Source organism: Lygodium microphyllum, chromosome 5, assembly GCF_053477565.2.
Source record: "Lygodium microphyllum isolate KBCC chromosome 5, Lygodium_microphyllum_v1.1.10, whole genome shotgun sequence".
In the NCBI taxonomy this organism is placed as follows: Eukaryota; Viridiplantae; Streptophyta; class Polypodiopsida; order Schizaeales; family Lygodiaceae; genus Lygodium; species Lygodium microphyllum.
Window position 1 is genome coordinate 145,034,224 of NC_141139.1, and position 20,269 is coordinate 145,054,492.

Genomic DNA, 20,269 nt, shown 5'->3' on the forward strand with positions numbered 1-20,269 from the left:
CTTACACTTTGACACATGATGATAGATGCATGTTTTCTCAAAGTCATATGCTTCATTGGTATATCATTGAAAATGTTTTGGCTTTCTAATGGTCCTTTTAAAAAGTGCTAAAATCAAGGTTTACAAAAAAGGAATGAGGTTTGGTAAGGCCTTGCAACAGCCTAGGAAATTTTGTCATATCTTTGTATTGGCATGGTGGATACATGTTGGTTCTAGATGTTATCAAACTAGGTGCTTGATAGTTTTTTTAGTTTAATCTAGCTTGGTCGTTTTGTTCTCATTAAAATAGGTAAATATGTTCTTGTATTCATTTTGACACGTTCTTTTGTAATCCATATGTAAGACATACTAGTAGAAATTATTTGTGAGCTTTTTTTAATGGGTGATTGTAAATACATGTTAATTTGGTGGCATGGAGATAATTATCAAGCTAGGAGTAAATTAGATGAGTCTGCAAAATGTTAAAAAAGAGCTTCGCTATTTTGTAATGCACAAATAATGAATTATGGGATTCAAAGTATGACCAATCATTTGTTATAAGCTAAATCCATGACTAGAATACATGCAAATATTGCATAATTCAAACAAGATATTTTCACCAAAGTGAATTTTTAGCTAACTATCAATTTTGAAAGGCTCGTATTCTCCATTTTTTTGGTTTTCTTGATCCAAAGACAATAGCTACTTTATGGAAGAGAAAGTATGAAATAAATAATTTGTGTAGGTCTCTAGATTGGTTGATACTAATAGTAGATGCTAGTACCAAAGTGTCATAAGATTGGACCCCATAAAGCTATATCATCCTCACACTTAACATTCACTTTCCATGGGCAATGCCAGTGTGACATCAAGTGAAGCTATGCACATTTTTTGTCATTTTAATGCATGTTCTAGTGTTACCAACTCGGATCTTTACCATTGAATCTGTGGGAGCTTTCGCTCAACCGCCAAGACCCACGGACCGCTTATTGTTCAAGCGTTCCAAGCCGAGCACTAATGGCTACCTCTCACATAGCCGACGCACCATCCATATCTACGTGTGTAGTGAGCTTACCTCCATGCCGATTAAGTTACCTCCTCTCTCGCACACTCCGGTAGCTCCATGATCCAAGTGCAAGCTCCATTGCCACGAGAAAGACAAGAGAAGAGAAGAGAAGAGAAGAAGAGAGGAGAAGATGGAGAGCTTCTCCTCCCCGGTCCCTCATCCTCACACACTCACTCCCTCACACTCTCACACTCCCTCCCTCAAGCACAAGCTCAAGCAAGAAAGAAGAAGAAGAAGAAGAAGAAGAAGAAGAGGAGAGCCACTTTTGGCCACACACAAGAATGAGCTTCTCATTCACTTTTCAACTTTATATACACCCTAAATCCCTTTTGGGCGGTCATCCCCTTATCCCCTTTTTTACATGGCCGGCCATGGCCTAGGCCCTTTTTCCCATTGTCCTTTTATCTTCCTAGCTTCCTTTCCATCGCCCATCTACATTTACAACGGGTGAGAGCCCAGCGCTCCTTAAATTAAATCATGATGCGCTTGCGCTCTTTTACAAAAGTAGTGACTTGCGCTTTTCCTTGTGTGCCTTTCTCCCTTATTTAGGACTCTTCTCCTTGTGCGTCTTTGTCTTCCGTTTCACTTTGCCTTGGTCTTTGTCTTCTGCTTTAGCTTTTCTAGATTTTTCCACCTTGTTCGTCTGAGGGTGGCCTTTGTCTTCTGCTTTAGCTTTTCCAGATTTTCCACCTTGTTCGTCTGAGGGTTAACATTACCCCCCTCCTAGACGAGTGTCAGTCCCATGGCACTCACCGTCGTAGGTTGCAGGCTTTAGCGTGCACCGAAGACGTGGGTGGCAAGGACATCTGTGGTTGCCATGGAGGAGTGTTGATAGTGGTGGAGAGGAAGGTCATTGGGGGCCTAGGTGGCTAGTGGTAGGGCTGTTCTTTGTGGGAATTGCACTAATGGAGTACAAGTGGCAGTTTGTTGGGGATTCTGCACATGACGATTCTTGGCGGGCTTGTAGGATGATAAAGGATAGGAATTCAGAGCTGAGTGTCAATGAAGAGCGAACGACACTTTCATTGGAGTCTTCAATACCTGCAATTGAAAACCTCTCCTAAGTGGTCTCTCCCTAGGGGTAGTGCTAGTCTTCTCTATCGTGCACAAGACATAGCTTAATTAGTTTGGAAGACAGGTCAAACTCTAAGCAAGCTGAGAGTATTGTCCTGCACTTGAGGACCCAAACTGTGTATATATTTTGGTGCATATATTATGTGAGTGCTCGTGCATACTTAGGTATTACGTAGTTAGAAGACCGCGGGCTTGTTTCTCATAAAGATGTGTGGATGAAGCAAAGTTGTCCATGTTGAGAAGAAGTACACGTGAAGGTGTATGCGACATCCTTTGCATTGTGACTGCACGACGTAGCATAATTGAACAAAGGGACACTGCACTATCAGTAGCTGGTAGTTATTGAACCTGTGTGATGAAGACAATGTACTTTTCATGGCCATTTTTGTGCAGTGCTTACCATAATTGATTGCAATGGTATTAAGGCAGAGTGCAAGAGGGAATCGTGTGAATGGGTCAGGGTGACAGGTCTAACCATAGGCGAGACAAGCTCCCTAGGTATGTCCTACCCTTGATGTGCCCTGAACTATTGTGGGTGATGCTAGGGGGCTAGGGGACTAGGGACAGAGCCAGCCGACCAAGGTCACTGGACGTACCTAATTTGAGGACCCCTAGGTGTTGTGCTGTGATCATGGGTGCTTCTTATCGTTTCGTTCTTTTCTTTTCTTTTTTTTCCTTTTTTTTATGTGTTCTTTTTTGTTTCTTTTTCTTATGTTTTTTTCTCTTTTTTTTCTTTTTTTTTTGACTTGCCTGAGTACAACCATTGCAATATATTGAGGCTATCAGTTTTTCAATGGGTTGGGAAATGTCAAGCTTCGAAGGCTCAAGAAATGGATACTACAATGATGATTGTGCCCTAGCCTCGTTGTTATAGAAGCAGTTGTTGAGATGGGGAGATACACTTGAGATACTACAAACCTCTTTGCGACATGCGATGTTGGTACAATTGAGGTAACAACCATCGTGAGCCCACTGTAGAGCTTGACCCAGGAAGAGAGCGTAGCCCATGACTATGCTTTGGTTCGTGCGATGTGGGCACTCGCAAGGGTGATTTTTCGTGTTCGACAGCGTGGCTTTGTCGCGGTTCTTTGTGAAGTTGGTGGTCTTGCGGTGGCTTGGGCATTGAACATGTTTGCACGAAGACCTGTGTCATCATGCATCCACTTGTCACTTCATGAGAGTATGTGCAAGTCGCATGCGTCAAGTACAACGAACAAATGCAATCATGTCAAGATATAACTTTTTCAAAATCCTATGATGCTGATTGCGATGCCTATTCCAGTGTTTGTTAAAGACGTGGCATATATTAGCGATAGGTAAGGGAAGTGTGTACAAGTGTGGAGCATGCCCCTTTAATCATCAAAAGACAAAAAGTTATGGCAGGATGGCTTGTTAAGTTGCTTGTATATCATAGGGGCTACTCGATTTGTACGAGGCGGGGTAAGTCCAGGGGTGGTCAGGCGACTGAGACTCTGTTGGTGAGAGGCTCCTGTGAGGTTGGGCAGGGAAGATGTCGGTCGAGACCTGAATGGTATAGTCTCTAGCCGCAACCATTTCCAAAATGCTTTTGAACAATGTATCGAATTCTTCCTTGTCTCGAGCTGCCCTTTCTGCCTTGGAGCACCTGGTGCCTGAGCTTCTGTTGGGGGCTTGCACAACCAATGTTGCCACACCTTGTGTGCTTCTTTGAGCTTCTACTCCCCTGGCCTGGGGATTCTTTGGCCTACATCCGGGGCGGTGTCGCTTGGGACCTCGTTTCTTTGCATACCTTTTGGCATGTAGCACACCGGCGAAGGAGCTTGTGCCGCATGTTCCCTTCGACACCGGAGAGTTTCTTTGCAAGCCAGCTGCCCTAAGTGCTCCATGTCTTCCACGCAGGGGGACCTGCAAAATGTGAACCAAGGATTAGGCTTTGATATAGGATAAAACCATTCGCATGAAAGGGATTATAGTGTGGGTTATCAAGCGCATATGACGTGAAGGGGAGGGGTGAGGTGTGCAGTCTTTGTTGTAGAGGGATGGCCCCCATGATGATGTTCATTTGGCCTCCAGTCATTGGCAGATCTTGGCTCATGCTAAGTTACGTGGACTGGTTGTCATGGAGTGGGGCAGGGCTCATCTTCAGAAGGATAGACCGGAAGGGGGAAAGGTGTATAAAAAGGGACTGGTTGTCATGGAGTGGGGCAGGGCTCATCCTCAGAAGGATAGACCGAAAGGGGGAAAGGTGTATAGAAAGGGACTGTACCCTGTCTACACCATCAGAGATGTTAGTCAGGGCTTCCTATGGTGGTAATTGTTGAGATATCGAGCTCCACTCGTGATATGCCAGGGTGACCATTGTGCATTTATGTCACCGACTTGTTTGCAGATGCAGTTGGTACATCGCCCATGAATAATAGCTAGATGACAGCTATCCTTATCTACTCTAGTTCGTGGTTCAGTTAGTATACCACCTTAGTTAGTTGAGTTTGGTTTGAGACCCATATATAGGGTTCTTCTATTTCTTTGTATGAGAGTTCTTTTTTGCTTACACAACTAAGAAGAGGAAAACTGTTTTCAGCCTCCACCTTTGTGTGTATTCCCCCATTGTGCAAGCAAGAAAGCTACAAGTGAGACTCCTTCCTTCTCTCCCACAATCTTGACATGGTATCAGAGCCTTTTTCGTGGTAAGGAGCTCAAGAAAGCAAACCAAGTTCGCAGTGTTCTGGTAAGAGGACCAGTGTTGCTTTCATTTTTCTATTTTGGGAGCAAGTCTCTACAGGTAGCATAGCCGGAAAGTGCAAGAGTGCATTGTCTCAGATTGAGACGCCCTTCGCGGTATAGCAAGAGGGCAGTATATGCTGCGGGAAAGGACTTTAGCCCATAGCTTGCTCTGTTTTTTTTATTTGAGGCCATTTCGAGGCCTGTTTTGGAGGCGGAAGTTTTCCGCAACAAGCACTCAGGAAAAGGCCCTGTTTTTTGCTGTGCAACCACTGTTCTATAGGTCGGTGAAAAGTTACCGTAGAAATTGCATTGTATACCTATGCGCAGAGACATTGGGAGGTACAAAAACATCCTTGTTGCCTGTTGATGCAAAATTGTCACTAGGAAGTGACTATGTGGTCAAATACCACTTTCGTCAGTTTTGCAGATTTGCCCTTGTGAGGCTGAAGCTGTGTTTTTTACAATGACAGAATTTTTTGCAGTGTTCTATAATGGCATTTGATTCTCTTTCACAAATTGTCACTGAAAAGCTTGACAAGAACAACTTCCAAGCATGGAAGTTTAGAATGACAAATTTCCTTATGGGAAAAGGATATTGGGAATTTATTGCAGGAAATGAAGAATAACCAGTTCTTCTTGATGTTCCCAATCAACAACAAATGCATGCATTTAAAGGATGGCATGAGAGAGCCAGAAAAGTTATGTACTGGCTGTCTATTAGTATTTCAGACTCTATGATTGTGCATATTCAGGATGCAAGCACGCCAAAGAAGGCATGGGATACTTTGTCAAAAATGTATAGCACAAATACGCAAGCCAGGAAAATGCAGCTCAAGCAAGAGTTGCACAATGTGCAAAGAGAAAGTATGAGCATCAATGACTACCACATGAAGGTGAAGAAGATTGCAGATGCACTTGCTTCCATTGGGTCGTCAGTGGAAGATGATGATTTAGTTTCTGTGGCCTTGAATGGTCTAGGAAAGGATTATGCACAGTTTCAAACATCCATTTCCGTTCGTGAAAGATTTCCTGGTTTTGAGGAGTTGATTGCTCTTGTAATTTCTGAGGAGCAAAGAAATGGTGGTGCATCTTCTTCAAGAGGAACTTCAAAGGAAACTGTCTTCTACTCAAATGCTGGAAGAGGTAGATGCAGAGGTAAAGGAGGCCGATCTGGAGGCCGTGGTGGTAGAAATCAGAATATGCAGCAAACTCAAGAAAACCAGTCCTATGGAGGAGGACGTGGTAACTCTAGAGGCAAGGGGAGCCAAAGAGGTCGTGGTGGATGGAAAAGAGGCCAAAATGCAAACAGCAATGTTGAATGCTACTACTGTGGTAAAATGGGTCATATGGCTAAAGATTGCTATAAAAAGCAGAATGACATCATGAATGGAAAATTGCAACGAGGAAATTATGCATCTTCTACTAGACAGGGTGATGACAAAAATGAGCATTTATTTATGGTGCAGCACATGAACAATTCTGTGACAAGTGCAAAAGAAAGCAACGAAGTGTGGTATGTTGACTCAAGTGCGTCAAACCACATGATAGGTCATGCAGAATGGATACAGGATGCAAGGAAAATGGAAAAACTAGGATTTGTGGAGACTGGTGATGATACTGCACATCCTATTGTGCAGATTGGAAAAATTCCTTTGTCTATACAGGATGGGAAAAAGAAATACCTATCAGATGTATTTCATGTCCCGAATATCACCAAGAACTTGGTTTCTGTTGGTCAAATGGTTGAGCAGGGCTTGCAGGTCAGATTTAATCCTCATGGATGCTTTGTTGAGGATATGAAAAATAAAGGTCGCTTGATAGCAAAAGGAAAGAAGAAGGGCAGAATGTTTACATTCGATGCAGACATGCCTAAATTGAGTGCAGCAATGTTTGCACATGGGACCGGTGTAGTTGCAGATATTGATATCTGGCATAAACGCATTGGTCATGTTAATGTACAGTGACTTAAATCAATGCAGGCCCAAAATATTGTTGTAGGATTGCCTAAATTCAAGGTTGCAGAAATGTATAAGGTATGTGAAGCCTGTCAATTTGAAAAACATGCAAGGAAACCATTTCCTAAACATGTTCAAGAGAGTAAGAAGCCATTGGAATTAATCCACTCTGATGTGTGGACTACTAAAGCTGCATCTATTGGAGGCTGTCATTATTTTGTCACTTTTATTTATGACTATAGCAGAAAAGTGTGGGTGTATTTTATGAAAAAGAAAAGTGAAGTGTTTGGGCATTTCAAAACTCTTAAAGCTATGGTTGAAAAAGAAACAAGCCTGCAAATAAAATGCCTAAGGTCAAATGGAGGGGGAGAGTACCTCTCAAATGAGTTTGGATGGTTCCTGCAGGAGCATGGCATAAAGCAGCAATATTCTTGCAATCATACCCCACAACAAAGTGGAATTGAAAAAAGGAAAAATAGGCATATTGGAGAGGTATCTCGTGCCATGCTCAATGAAAAAGACCTGCCAGATTTTTATTGGGCTGAAGCACTTGCTACAGCAGTCTACATAATGAACAGGACTCCCACTACAGCAATACATGGCATGACTCCAGAGGAGAGGTATACTGGTAGGAAACCAGATATTTCTCATTTGAAAATTTTTTATTGCATTGCCTATGTTCATGTGCCAGATGAGTTGAGATCCAAGTTGGATCCAAAAGCTGAGAAGTCATCTTTATTGGTTACTCTCTGCAGCAAAAAGGGTATAGATGCTATAACCCTTCTACTCGTAAGTTTACAGTGAGCAGAGATGTTGTTTATGATGAGATGAGTAGCTGGTGTAAACCAGTAAATGTGATTGATAATGTAGATGCACAAAATGGTAATGCTACACAGAATTCACAGCAACAGTCACAAGATATTAGTGGACCTGGAGTGTCCTCTAGTAGTGGTTCACATTCTTCGCCATGGACAGGCAGATTGAGATCAGGAGAATCTTCTCAAAGCAATGTAGATAGTGGTATGCAGGTATCACGAAAAGGAAAAGAGAAGGCAGATCAGCCCATGTTTAATGTGAATGCAGGTCACTCTTATGTGGATGGTGAATCCAGTGGCTCAGAACAGAGCATTGATGATGAGTTGGGTATTCCTTTTGTTGTTACACCTGGAGTAAGGAAGACCAGGGATGTTTTGAGAGCATCTGGAAGTGAGCCTACTTTGCGTAGGTCTACCTGAGCTAGGTATCTTGTGGATAGGCTGAAATATGATGAATTTACAGCCATTCACTATGCCTATATAGTCAAAGTGATACAGGAACCAGAACCCACTTCTTTTGAGCAAGCCATGGGAAAAGAAAAATGGGAGAAATCCATGGATGAAGAAATGGATGCTTTGGAAGCAAATGCTACATGGGAATTGGTACCTTTGCCTAAAGATAAGAATGCAATTGGTTGTAAGTGGGTTTATAAGGTGAAGCACAATGCAGATGGTTCTGTGAACAGATACAAGGCAAGATTAGTAGTCAAGGGGTATGCACAAACATATGGCATTGATTATGAAGAAACATTCAATCCGGTTGCAAGGATGGCAACCGTAAGAGCAGTCATTGCTATGGCTGCATCAAAGGGATGGTCTTTACATCAGATGGATGTAAAGAATGCCTTCTTGCATGGTGATTTGCAAGAAGAGGTCTATATGGAGCAGCCACCAGGTTATGTGCATGCTGTTCATCCTGAGTTTGTTTGCAAGTTGAAGAAAGCCTTGTATGGCTTGAAGCAAGCACCTAGAGAATGGTCCGACAAGATAGGACAGTATCTTGTCACTATTGGCTTTCAGATTTCCAAGGCAGATTTCTCACTTTATGTGAGAAAAATAGAGAAATGTATTATGATGCTTGTCATTTATGTTGATGATTTGATTATCACAGGTGATAGTGATGAAGATATCCTTCATGTGAAAATGCTATTGAAGCAGAAGTTTGAGATGAAGGATTTGGGAGAGCTGCGTTATTTCTTGGGCATTGAGGTGATTAGATCACCAAGTGGGATATGGCTCTTGCAGAGGCAGTATGGATTGGACATGCTGTCCAAATATGGGATGACAGGCTGTAAGCCTATTTCAGTTCCTTTGGAGCAGAATGTGAAGTTGAGAGTAGATGCAGGTGAGCTTCTCGAAGACCCTACTATGTACAGACGCATAGTAGGAAGTTTGATTTATATGACTATTACTAGGCCAAATTTGAGCTATGATGTTGGATTGGTAACTCAGTTTATGCAGGCTCCAAGGAAACCACATTTGGATGCAGCTAGACGCATACTCAGGTATGTGAAGTCCACATTGCAGTATGGACTATTTTATGAGACTAGGGTTCAGATACAGTTGCATGGATACACTGATGCTGATTGGGCTGGTAGTATTTCTGATAGACGATCTACCAGTGGTGGATATGTGTTCTCTTTTGGGAGTGATGCAGTCACTTGGAGCAGTAAGAAACAACCTATAGTTGCCTTGTCAAGCACAGAGGCTGAGTACAGGGTGCAGCAATGGCTGCTTGTGAGGTAGCTTGGCTGCATAAGCTACTTTATGATATGCATCAGTCTACAGATGGGCCAGTTGTCATTTATTGTGACAACATAGTATACACTTGGCAAATAACCCAGTCTATCATGCTAGAACAAAGCACATTGAGGTGCATTATCACTATGTGCGACAGAGAGTTTTACTTGGTCTCTAGTTTATGTCGGCACAGAGGATCAGGTAGCTGACGTATTTACGAAGGCATTGGGCGCAGAGAAGCTGCGCAAGTTCAGAGACCTGCTTGGTGTGCAGGAATTGGGATTGAGCTCGAGGGGGAGTGTTGAGATATCGAGCTCCACTCGTGATATGCCAGGGTGACCGTTGTGCATTTGTGTCACTGACTTGTTAGTTGCAGATGCGGTTGGTACACCACCTATGATTAATAGCTAGATGACAGCTATCCTTATCTACTCTAGTTCATGGTTCAGTTAGTATGCCACCTTAGTTAGTTGAGTTTGGTTTGAGACCCATATATCCTATTTCTTTGTATGAGAGTTCTTTTTGGCTTACACAACTAAGAAGAGGAAAACTGTTTTCAGCCTCCACCTTTGTGTGTATTCCCCCATTGTGCAAGCAAGAAAGCTACAAGTGAGACTCCTCCCTTTTCTCCCACAATCTTGACAGTAATGAGGGTTGCATGCCCTCTGCCTGGAGGTGGGAATGGTCACACAACTTCTAAATGTGTGGTGAGAGGAGGACCTGAGGAGCTTAGCCTGTTGAACCCAACTCTTCTCCCTGCGCTTGACTATTATTGCTTGTGTGTTGATAGTGTCTATACAGGGTCACAAAAGTCATTGTTTATTTATATACATATCTATGAATCCATGTCACTTCACGAGGATAAAAGCAAATTGTAGAACTCCGGATTGTACTGGAGCATGGCACACGCATCTAGTACTCATGGCAGCTTACTCAATACCGATAGATATTTTGCAACATCGAGTAGCATGGAACCTTGTCCAAGTCTACTGGCAACATGTAACTCCTCCTTAGTGAGAACCTTATCAGATAGAGAGTTCTCTTGGCAAGTTTCAGCTAAGTCCGTACCTCGAATGGCAGTCAGCACTTGAAAGGAAGTTGGTGCCACATAGGTTGGGTCTCTTTGAGACCGCCATTTGGCCAATCGCTCCTCTGAGACTGTCATGACCTAGGCTCCTAGTTCGACCATTACAACACGATTTTCACACGAACGTTGTTCAAATTGACTTTGACCCTCTGATAGTCGCTTTAGTTGCTCTATCTCTAAGAGATTTGGTTGGCAGAGCACATCATTGAATGTTATAGTTAAGCGTAATTCATCGGCTTCCTAGTCAGAGATAAGTCGCATGCGTTCATATACAGGAGCCTGTTATAGTGCTCATCAAGATGTTCTTGCTCTTCCCAGGATAAGGGAAATGGCAAGTATTCTTCAAGCTACTCTTTAGGAAATGCGCCCATGTCTGCCAAGACATAGACACGTGCGAACACTTTGAGCTTACCATCCAACTCGGTTAAGCATTCTGTGACACTTCTATGTTCAACGAGGGCTTTCTCAGTTGCCATCTCATGCAAGGTTCTAGGAGTTTGCATGGGCCTTAGCATAGCTAGGGGCTCAGGCCTAGAAGGGCAAGTTTGGCCAACGCTAGGATTTCCTATGCTCTTGGGGCTTCGTTATTGCATCATGGTTCCCTTTGGATGTGACTGGTATAGATTTGTCATCCTGTTGTGACAGCGTTGTATCCACTCTTGATTGATCAATGCAAGTTCTATTGTCGGTGGATAGAGTGTTGCAAGTAGCCGTTGATGGTAACGACTGCTTTGATTTTTCAAAGCACACGAATGTGTCTGAGGTTTCACCATTATTAGGAGAGGCATCAATTGGTTCAGTGGTGAATGGACTCGATGCTTTATTCCTCAGCTCTCCGGCTCTCTTCATCTCAATGTTCTTGAGGTCCACAACCACCTCTAACTGCTATTGTTTTCGTTGTTTTCTCCTCTTTTTCTTGGTCAGTGAAGGTGCATCTCTCAACGACTCAGGACCCTGGACTAGGTCAACTGTTGATGTGCTTGGTTGGGCCTCAGTAGTCTCTCTCTCTAGTGTGTCCTCATGGGACATACCTGCGGCCTGCTAAATAGCCTTGGTAGCCTGTGAGGGTACAACTGCCTCTCTTTTTGAAGAGTCTGGCTCTTCAGCCAAATCCCTTGTGTTTAACTTCTCTAGCCTAGGCTTTAGGCACTTTGGAAGTGCTGGAGTTGTCAAGGAAGTTGGTTGCGACACCTCCTCCATAGGTAAACTACTAAGGACACGTTCCGCAAGGGGCATTGTCACGGCCAAGGGCTGTGACTGTTGTGATCCCTGGTTGGATGTAGTAGCGGCTAGTGCAATGGCCTAGCTACTCTTGGTGGATTGCGGTGTCAGGTCCCTAGGGCGATCAGAAGTGGTCGTGTCTTTTGTTGTCCTTTGAGTCTTCATCTGTGTAGATCGAGCATGAGTTGATCTAGTCACATTAGGTTGCACAGGCATATCCTTGGGCCGAGAGCTACGGCTAGTGTCATGTCCCACCTCTTGGACATTTGGAAGCTCAGATGGAGATAGAGATTGGGAGTGAGCATCCGCACTTGATGACTGTTGTTGTGCTTCATGTGTCCATTTGGAAAAAGAGGGTGTAGGAGACTTGGGACTCTTAAGTGACTCCGACACTGTAAGTGGCTGAATAATTTGCTCGAGGCTTTTAGACAATTGTGCTATTTGCTTTGTTGAGCAATCAGCCTTCTCACGAGCGACATTGTGCCTCTGGTGCTCATTATCCTCTTGGGAAGCCAGAAGCTCCTTGAGCACTAATGGTCTTTGTGCACGCTCAATGGTTACATATGACATGTGCTTATTAAGCATGCTAGGCTGAGGCTCTTTCTTTCAAACACTCATGTTTGGTTTCTTGCCTCGAGACCTGGAGTTTCTCTTAGGTTTCCTCATGTGCCTCGTTGCTTTTGGTGAAATCTGGCCTTCAACTGATAGAGATGGTTTAGCAGGGGGTTTTGGTATCCAAATCCATCGGTTACCTGCTTAATACCCTTGAGCACATAGCAATGCTTTGGATATCCATCGTGGCGTTGTGCTGACCCTCCATCGATGCCTTCGTCTATAAGGCTTGGGCTTCTTTTGGGGTCTTCTATGATATTTGTAAGTCCAAAGCCCGTCCTTGGCATTGTCTCTTAACCTTCTTGTTTCAGGCATGGCCTCACTCACTGGTTCTCGTTGTTCGACCTGTGCTTGTATCAGCTCTTCCAACAAGTCCTTGCTCTCGTTAGTAGGCTTGACTACTATGTTAGCACCTTCCTTGCCTTTCCCTCAAGGTTTGACAAGGTCACCCTTGCTAAAGGTTGTGACTATCCTCACACCCGGTAGTGTCAAGTGTATCCTATGTGCTACATAGTCAGCCTCACACTTGGTCGCCCTTTTGAAGGGTCTTCCTAGGAGGGTTTCTTTCCCGCAGCTAGCACTATTTGGAGGAACATGAAATAGGATAGGCAAGCTTTCAGTTTCAATTTTCGCAAGGATTTTGCACTTCCCTATGAGTGCTTGTGGGTGTCCCCCGTAAGGGCTAAGAGTTGCATTAGTCGGTGTGAGCTCTGGTTGGCCTAGTAGGGTCCATGATTCATAGGTCAAGATATTAAAATCTGCTCCTTCATTAATCAGAGCATCGATAGTATACTCTCTTTTCGTGGTGAGTTTGACCCTAAGATAAGCAGGTGGTACTATGTCTTTATCTTCCGGGTCTTGGCTTGTAAATTCAAGCCTTCTGACAGATGCCCTTGAGTCCCCAATTGCACGACCAGATGTGGATTCTCCACCAATGTCTTGGGTCGTTTGTGCAGTGTTGCTCAAGGTACATCTCTCGTCAAGAGTGTCATGTCTAGTCATCTGCTGATGTTGCATTTTGCTCCGACTAGACACGGTCTGAACACAATGTCTTTGTGTTCTCGTGGTGTAGCCTTTTTTCCCTTGTTGGCTAGATTTGCCCATTGATGTTCTAAGGTCTCTGTTTCTCTCTGTTTGGGTATGGGCTTTTGGTTTGGTCTCTTTTGCAAGTGAGAATCCATGCTCGTGTAGAGCCATTACTATACTAGGGTCCAATTTAGAGGACCTGTCACGATGCTCGTTTTCTCTCCAACCTACTTGGGGGAGGTGCGGAGGGGGCAGAGCTCCCTCAGCAGGGGTCCGGGGGGGGGGGGTTCCCCCCCGACCTGCATGGCCGTTACGGTAAACACCATGTGCGATTTGGAGGACCGTTTATAGCCAAATGTTAGACTACTTGCTCTAAGTTTCAGCCCAATAATGGACCTGTTATGTGCCTTTAGCTCTACGTAGCCTTTGGGGTCAATTTCGGGGCTTAGATGCGTCAAAATTTGTGTTCTAGATACCTCTCTGATTTTAACAGTTTTTTTGTCCGATTCTCATATGTCCGATTTTCAGGAGTCCGATTATCAAAATCGGACGTCTAATTTTGGTTGGTTCGATTGGCCCAGTGGTCTGATTTTGGTCACGTCCGATTTCTGGAATTGGATGTCTGATTTTGACAGGCGTCCGCGATTCTGGGCCATCCGATTCCTTGTGTCCAATTTCCAAGGTCCGAGTGTCCGATTTTCAAAATCGGACGGTCGAGTGTCCGGTCAGATTCTGGGGATTGGTCCGATTCTGGGACTAGTCCGATTCTAGGACTGGTCCGATTCTGGGAATCAGATCGGAAAAGTGGTCTGATTTTTTGAGAGGTCCGATTTTCAGAGTCGGACGGTTCGACTCCAGAGATAGGGCAATCCTATTCTGGGACTCGGACAAACTAGTCCGACTGCACGGCCAATGGCCCACGAGTTGCACGCGATGCCTCTAGGCTGACATCTACTTCACCGAATCGTGCCGTGCCATCTAATTGGATGCAAAGCAACAGAGGGAAACACCTGACGTACCTGAAAACGGTGTGGTGCTCGAATCGATCAACACGTCGATGATCTCCCCGCAGCTCCCTCTCTCTCTCTCTCTCTCTCTCTCTCTCTCTCTCTCTCTCTCTCTCTCTCTCTCTCTCTCTCTCTCTCTCTCTCTCTCCCTCCCTGGCTCTCAAGCTCACTCTCTTCTCAGAGGGCAGGATGTCAAATGTGGCCTTTCCTGGTTCCTTGGGCCTCTTATTGCCCCATCCCAGCCTGCTGTGACCTCAGAGGTTAGTCCCCCATACTCTTCCAGCCAAAAATCTGAATCTGTGCCCCTATTTCCCTATTTTATCCTATTATGCATCAACAGAAAACCCTACTGTTTTCCTTCTTTTTTCCTATCCTAACCTTAACCTAATGCAACAAAAATCAAGACCAGAGATGGAGATGGATGGTCCTACTCTAATATTCAACAACAAATCAAAAACCTACTTGCTAAGGAGATCGAATACCTCTTCAAACTCCCTTGCTTCCTACCTATCTACCTCAAGCACCGGTTCGGGGAAAAACCTACTCCAATGCTTGATTCGAAGCGCACAAGCGCTCAAGGCTTGAATCCGTTGGTCCCGGCAACGGAACCAAAATGTGGGAGCTTTCGCTCAACTGCCAAGACCACGGACCGCTTATTGTTCAAGCGTTCCAAGCCGAGCACTAATGGCTACCTCTCACATAGACGACGCGCCATTCATATCTACGGGTGTAGTGAGCTTACCTCCATGCCAATCGAGTTACCTCCTCTCGCGCAATCCAGTAGCTCCATGATCCAAGTGCAAGCTTCAAGCAAGCTCCATCCTCAAGCTCCACGCTCCAAGCTCCATTGCCGCGAGCAAGACAAGAGAAGAGAAGAGAAGAGAAGAAGAGAGGAGAAGATGGAGAGCTTCTCCTCCCCGGTCCCTCATCCTCACACACTCACTCCCTCACACTCTCACACTCCCTCCCTCAAGCACAAGCTCAAGCAAGCAAGAACAAGAACAAGAACAAGAAGAAGAGGAGAGCCACTTTTGGCCACACACAAGAATGAGCTTCTCATTCACTTTTTAACTTTATATACAAAACCCTAAATCCATTTTGGGCGGTCATCTCCTTATCCCCTTTTTTACATGGCCGGCCATGGCCTAGGCCCTTTTTCTCATTGTCCTTTTATCTTCCTAGCTTCCTTTCCACCACCCATCTACATTTACAAATTGCACGGGTGAGAGCCCGGTGCTCCTTAAATTAAATCATGATGCGCTTGCGCTCTTTTACAAAAGTAGTGACTTGTGCTTTTCCTTGTGCGCCTTTCTCCCTTATTTAGGACTCTTCTCCTTGTGCGTCTTTGTCTTCTGTTTCACTTTGCCTTGGCCTTTGTCTTCTGCTTTAGCTTTTCTATATTTTCCACCTTGTTCGTCTGAGGGTGGCCTTTGTCTTTTGCTTTAGCTTTTCCAGATTTTCCACCTTGTTCGTCTGAGGGTGGCCTTTGTCTTCTGCTTTAGCTTTTCCAAATTTTCCACCTTGTTCGTCTGAGGGTTAACAGAATCCATGTAGCAATCATCACCCCTAAAGAGTGCAAATATAGCCATTGGGAAATTCTTTGGTCGGCATATACAGGAAAAGCAATGTAAAAGCTCAAATGATATAGAGACACATTTGTGCAAATACTTAAAGAGGTATGTGATATCTTGGAGGGTTTTGATTATAGATGGTGTAAATGAGCGTAAAAATGATATTTGGAGCCACTAGATTTATATTGTGCTAAAATGTGCAACCAATACACAATTTAGGTTGCATTTTATGTTATTCAAAAAGTGTTTTTTATGTGAATAATGGTCAGATTTTACATTAGATCAAATTTTAGGTGTATTATTTAGAGACATGTCACTATTTCAAGAAATAGCTAAATAGTGCTTACATTTTGATTGAAAAGACTTTGATCGAAATGCAAAAGTTTATAACAGTTAAAATTTCCTTCTTGTGTCATATCACAGGTATTTACTATTTTGTCTAAAGATTTTTCTATGGAAAGACTTTTTATTTGTATACATGTGCATTATTTGATAAAAATTTGGAGTAATAGCCTACTATATGTTTAGAAATCATTATTCAAGCTGAATAATGCTACCTAGATCACAATCTTTTTTATTTCTATGTTAGAGGAATACAAAAATTTGGCAACTTTGATAGAAGGTCGAAACATTTATTCCTATCGCAACTCGGCAATGTGGAGCACGATCTGAGATTGGGAAATGCCCTTGTCAGTTTACTTACTATTATGTGTTTGATGCAAGCCGTTGGTTCTAGCAGTTCACACAAGTGGAATTCAATAACCCCAAAGTGCCCTTTTGGTGCCATGAAAACTCACTACAACTTTTTAATTAGGTGCAATTTAATAAACTAAAGCCTAATCAAGTTTGTGTTATTAATGCACGTTAGAGGTAGCACTCAATATTGTCAACTAAAAATTTAATTCCCTCTATCTCCCTACTTGATCATGCATAATGACGAAAGCCTTAGAAGGAGATCAAAAATTTCACTTTGGCAATAATTAATTAGAAGTCCATCATGATGTTGCAATTGCATGGTCCATGTGAACATGTACTTCAAATATAGAAGTCTGCATGACTTTGTAATTGCATTTATACAATCTTTCAACAAGTTGTGGTATAATGGAACTCCCAAAGTAAGGAGATATTGGCTTTTACAAAATGCAATTTGCATCAATTCATTCACTTTATTTGTAAAGTGGTTGAGTATGCAATAAAAGGTAAATGACATTATATCATATTTGAAAATAGTACATACATATCTTACATTTTAGTCATGCATGCCCTCACAAAATTGTATGGAGAATGAGGGGAAATACAAGAAGCAATAGAAGAGTTTCTTAAAATTTCTTTGTGCACTATTCTGGCCTATAATCCATTAATTCCATTAAAAGTTTCCGAATATGAATGCAATGGAAAGTATTTGTGTAATAGTTGTCGAATGTGAATGCAACACAAAGTATTTGTGTATTTGCTTCACAATATACATATAAAGCAATCTCAAGAGTGCAAAAAAATTTACCATTAGTACTTACTTCACAAGCTATAATGCATAATTTCTCCCTAACATTCATGGAACTTACATGGTCTAGATTACTTTTGATGAAAGCAATACTTCGACTCCAACCAAAGTTAAAGAGCTTTCACAACTAGCAAAAGGTACCCTATGATCTCTAGCATCTTCTTTGAGTAGCAATCAATATAATAAGCATGATAAGCTACTCCAACAATCTGGAGTATCCTTCAAGAAGAATTGAAGTAAGGCAAAATACATCTTATTCTTCATGTCTTCTATTGCAGCCTCATGATGTCGTTTTTAAGCAAAATTTAGGCAAAAAGGAGTCTAAAAGGGAAGTTTATTTTTAGCTATCCAACTTAACTCTTAGGATAATAAAGTTACAATATATGTTTGTCTAACACTACTAGTCCACTCTTTTGAACATGTAATACTAGCAAACTCAGAAAGATGTATCTCAAGGAGTCATCTAGAGTAACATTGTGGCAAATCAATGAACCAAAAGGACAAAGGTGGGGATTAGACATTAAAATTAGCCAGATCATGAAGGAGTTCAAAATGATAGAAAATAGATGACTGATGAGTTACCTCCATCTTTTAGGAAATTGATAGCAATATCAAAAAGATTCATTTTCAAATAAGTAAGTACATTAGGGGAATGGGCAAAGTGTAAAGCAAAAGGCAGAAAGAAGTGGGATAGAGGAACCAATAAAATGGCACTTAACTCATGGTATGTCGCTTAATAAATGATTGCATTGACCTACCAAAAAGATTATGTATCACAATGCACATTGATGTTCTCTTCTTGGTGATATAACAATTTGAAGATTCATGCATGATATACTATGATCAAACCACATATTTTCATTAATGTGTAAAAGAAAAGGGTTGTTAAAAGAGTTACAAATTGGCACCTTATAAAATTTCCCAATGGTAGGATTGAACCCCTATCTACCAAGGGGCCTCTATTTCAAGACACATCACATGAACTACAAGGGAAATAACTCAATCGTGTCATTTCAATGGTCTGAGTATGCTCTATTATGAGCTCCCACTAATACCCATAAAGTGCCACATATCTAGTAATTGTTTTGTACTAGCTCTTCTACCCTAAAGAATAATATTCATCAAGCAACTATTTTTCCACTAGCTCCTCTACCCTAAGGAAGAAGATTCATCAAGAAGCTCTTTTGCTAACGCCTTGTATGTATCTTCATAGAGAGAGAGAGAGAGAGAGGGTGGAAAGATTATTTAGTAGTCCATGGAAGAAAAGACATTTTTCTTAAGCATTGTGGATCATATCTTTTCAAAACGCCTCACACCAAACCAACTACATTGCTTCTCTATTTGAGAAACAAAAGCCTCAACCTCCATCTATGATGTGATGGAACCAATTCCGTCCTTGCTCCATGTTGAGATTCTACATGGGAAGAGTAGGATTGAGAAAGAGCAACATTGAAAGAATATGACTTGATCCATGTTGTATGACATTTGGAGGGATTTAGTGTGACCTTCCCTTCATCCGTTGAATTGGGTCTCCAACAAGGCCAATAATTTCATTTTCTTAGTTTTTGAGACTACTAGCACAATTGGGTCACTTGAAATGCTTTCATCCTTTATCCTTTATTCTACCTCCAAGGTTCAAAGTCATCTTGCTAGACTAAAGGGTCTTTTCCATTGGAAAATGGATCTTCTTCCACACATTGGTCTTCTCCCTAAGGACTTAATTTCTTGGCATATGGCAAACTCCTTTCCTCAAATGCCGTGCCTCTTTGTATTTTTCATGTGATTACAAATATAATTGCCCATTACACACACACACACACACACACACACACAGTTGCAACTATTCAAAATCACCAATTGTTAGTAAGAAATAAAAATTGTTATTATACTTTTATTCTATCTTCTACATTAAGAAAAATTGTCAGCCAAACAAAAAACTATGGAATAGCAAGCTAAGTACTTGATGGCATCAATGAGATTACAATTTTGGCAACCACCATCACTAGGATCAAATCCATATATTTGACAAAAAGCTAGCCTTCCACAATACTAGTACTAGCCTCTTTATCCCTAAGCCTCACCATGAATATCCCTTTTTTCAGTGACATGAGAGAGAGAGAGAGTTTAAGGTGGTAGGAACAATCCCAAGATGCATTAAGGCATATCCCACAATCCTATGCTTTGGACCCTTATAAAATCTCTAGTTTTGATAGAGGCACTTATATACACAACCATTGCAAAGGAGTGCTTTTACTCAACAAGAACAATTCCAATATGCCAAACCTTGTGTATTCAAACTTGAAAATTAGAAATGTGTGCTGCAAGGTTCTCTTTTTATTTATACCACCTCCTATCCTCTCTTCTATTTGGTTTTTGTGAAATTGAATACACACTTTTTAGAGAATAGAGCTTTTTACATGGTATGAACTATTCCTCTGTACATGTGTGTGTGTGTGTGTGTGTGTGTGTGTGTGTGTGTGTGTGTGTGTGTGTGTGTGTGTGTGTGTGTGTGTGTGTGTGTGTGTGTGTGTGAGAGAGAGAGAGGTCTTGAGTTCAGTTCCATATCCATTCGGTCATCTAGTAATAGGAATAAAAAGAAAAGCAGCTCTAAAATTTGATAACTCAATGGCTTACCAGTAGGGTAGCCACTCCATATCTGAAAGAAGAAAGATGACAACACCATATACTCAAGAAATTATGAGTTGTAACTTGCAAATGGTCCTGCCAAATAGATCTCCAGAGTCTAAGAAGCATAAATATGTCATGCTACTACCAATAGATAGCAAGAAAGAACACTTCACACATGAATGTCATGTGAACAAGAGCACATTTGAAGGAAAGAGGCACCAGATGGTTTGTCATAATGATGATGTCTTTCATGGACAAATTTTTAGTTCATTCAGACCATTTGG